General features: G+C 35.7%; 1 pseudogene; it reads right to left on the bottom strand.

The window, feature by feature from the left end:
- Positions 1 to 2,802: 2,802 nt before the first annotated feature.
- LOC111721811 lies at positions 2,803 to 2,918 on the bottom strand (annotated as a pseudogene).
- Between the last annotated feature and the right edge of the window lie 397 nt (positions 2,919 to 3,315).

The raw sequence follows: 3,315 nt of genomic DNA, 5'->3' as shown, positions 1-3,315 counted from the left end.
GAATTCCTCATGGTGCTTCCAACTCAGGGTAAGGGGCTTAGTCAGGGGAATGCGTGTGTGACTAACCTGCAGGGAGCAATCTGCAAATAGTGTAGGCAGCTGAAACTGCCTAGGCAGTCAACTAGTAACTTAGGCTAGAGAAGCTGAGATGTCTGTCTGAGGAGATGAGAGTTGCTCTTCCCCCCCTCTCTTATGGTTGCACCATTATCTGGCCACCTCAGATGTTCTACCACACTATGTCCCTGTTCACCCTTTACTCAACCTCCCTGGGGGATGTAATTTCCCCTTTCCCATTCTTAACTTTGAGTGCTGATGACTGACTACTATGCATCCTTGCATGTATACTCTGTTATGCACTCAATAAAAAGATTCCAGGAAACAGGACCAGTGCTGCACTGTTCTCATACTGCCACTCTAGGCACATCATATAGTGTATGTCCTTCCAGGCTTCCAGTTTTATGCACAAAGTTCGGTGTAAGTTTCATCCTTTCCTCAGTGCCATCTCCCTTGCTGGCCGTGGTCCAGTGTTGGTGCCAACTAGACACCCAGCACATTGCCGTTCAGTTTGAGGAATCTTATGATTGCTTTCTTTATCTCCTTTTTGACATAGCTGTTATTAAGCAAAAGGTTGTTTAGTCTCTCTGGATTTTTTCTGATGCTTTTTCTACATCTGTTAATAGGATCATTTGGTCTCTCTTTTCACTTCTGTTTATGTGTTGATCATATTTATTGTTTTACATATATTGAATCTTCTTTGTATTCCTGAACTAAAACCCACTTGGTCAAGGTGAATTAATTAATTTTGATGTGCTGTTGAATCATTTTGCTAGTACTTTATTGGGAATTTTTGAATCTATATTCATGAGGGATATTAGTTTTATTTTAACCCTTTACTGGCTTTGGCATCAAGGTGATATTGGCTTCATAGAATGATTTGGGAAATAATCTATTTCTTTTCAATGTTATGGAATCCCTTCTTTTCAATGTTATGGAATAATTTGTGTAGTATGAGTACCAGCTCTTCTTTGTAGGTTAGGTGTGATGGAGCTGTGAATGTATATGGTGTAGGAGTTATTTTTGTTGTTGTTGGAAGAGTGTTTATACTGCTTTCATCTCACTGCTCATTAATTAGTTTTCTTCTGATTGAGTCTTCTTCCTGATTGAATCTTGGGTGATTGTGGGTTTCCAGGAATTCATCCATTTCCTCTATGTCCTTTTAGTGTATATGCATAGAGATTCTCATAGTATTCATGAATCATGTTTTGTATTTCTGTGGTATCATCAGTTGCTATATCTCCTTTTTCAAATTTGATTGAGCTTATCAGAAAAATTTCTTTTTGATTCTTGGTTAATCTAGCAAGAAGTATATCAATTTTCTTTATCTTTTCAAAGAACCAACATTTTCTTTCATTGATCCTTTGTATTTTATTTTCCATTTGATTTAGTTGTGTTACAATCTTTGTTAATTGTTTTCTTCTGCCGGCTTTGGGTTTAGTTTGCTCTTTCTTTTCTAGTTCCTTGAGATATGATATTAGGTTGTTAATTTGCGATCTTTCTGACTTTTTATGTGGGCATTTGAGACTATGAATTTTCCCCATAGGAATGTATTTCTGAGTTCCATAGATTTTCATAGTCTTGTCCCATTTTTTGTTCAGTTTGAGGAGTCTTCTGATTCCTATGTTAATATCAGTATTGATCCAACAATTAGTCAATGTCAGGTTGTTTAATTTTTATTAACTTGTGTAGAATTGAGTATTATTTTTGGAATTGATTTCTAGTTTTATTACACTGTAGTCTGAGAAGATGTAAGGTATGATTTTGAGATTTTTCAATTTGTTGAGACATGTTTTATTAGTCTAAGATATAATCAATGTTGACAAATATCCTAAGTGCTGATAAGAATATATATTCACTAGTTTTGGGGTAGAACATTTTGTAAATGTCTGTTATGTCCATTTGTTTTAGGTTCCTATTTAAGTTCAGGGTTTTTATTTATTTTCTGCTTTAATAATTTGTCCAGCTATGATAGTGGTACATTAAAGTTCCTGGCAATTATAATGCTACTATTTACTTCCTTAGCTCTAGTAGAACTTGTTTTATGTATCTGGGGTATCCTGTTAGCTGCACATATATTTAAAATTGTTATATCTTCTTGTTGAGTTGCTACATTTACCACTATATAATGACCATATTTGTCTTTATTAACCCTTGCAATATTTCAGAGAAAACTGAAGTGACAATGTGGAAGGAAATGGCAGGAGAGATGGGAAGAAGACTAGACCATTAATCATATTTTCCTGAGTATTAAAAAGGCTGCCATCAGACATTCAGAGCAGCGAAATTATGTAATCTGACTTATAAATAATAACCCCAGCAGCTGTGTGAAGAATACATTATAGGAGAAGAAGGTGAGAGAAGAAAAATCTATTAGGGAACTATCAAAATAATCTAAGTGAGAAATGATGGTGGCTTGGACTTCACTATTGACAATAGAAGTAATAAGTTCTAAGATTGTGAATATATTTTGAATACTTTAACACTGTAAATTCCTTATCATTTGAATATGGGTTATGAGTAAAAGAAAAAAATGTGGAGAATATCCATAAGGATTTTGGCCTCAAAGCCCTTATCTCTCTTTTTTCTTTTCCCCTGGAAGCTTCTTTTGTATTCTCTTCTCTCCTTTTCTTAAATTTTCCAATATTTTATCAGGCAAATTTTTAAACATACAGTACATTTGAAAAAATTATACAGTGATCACCCATACACCCACCACATGCATTTCTCATTTTTTTCTTCTTCTTCACATGTAGAGATTTATTCACAGGGAGGCCACAAGTTTTGTGCCCCTGATCACAATGACCCCAGAGTCCTGTTGGGTGTGTTATACATATATATTTTTTGAGACAGAGTCTCACTTTGTTGCCCTGGGTAGAGTGCCATGGCATCATAGCACATAGCGTCCTCAAACTGTTAGGCTCAGAAGATCCTTTAACTTCAAGCTCCTGAGTGGCTGGAACCAAGGGCGCCTGCCACAATATCTGTCTAGGGTGTCTTTTTATTGTTTCTTTCTTTGTTTTTTCTATTTTTAGTAGAAACAGGGTCTCGGTCTTGCTTAGGCTGGGCTCAAGTTTCTGAGCTCAGATGATCTACCCTCCTCAGCCTCCCAGAGTGCTAGGATTACAGGCATGAACCACTATGCTTGGCACCTAAAATCTTCTCAAGAAAAAAATTGATATTTACTGAGATGGAAAATATATAAAGGGCATTAATGTATGGAGAGATAAGAGTTCAGTTATTATATACTTTTGTAAACTG

Source organism: Otolemur garnettii, unplaced genomic scaffold, assembly GCF_000181295.1.
Source record: "Otolemur garnettii isolate 467f Iridium unplaced genomic scaffold, OtoGar3 scaffold00186, whole genome shotgun sequence".
Taxonomy (NCBI): Eukaryota; Metazoa; Chordata; class Mammalia; order Primates; family Galagidae; genus Otolemur; species Otolemur garnettii.
Note: the sequence above shows the minus strand (reverse complement) of the source record. Positions and strands in the feature narration are given on the sequence as shown.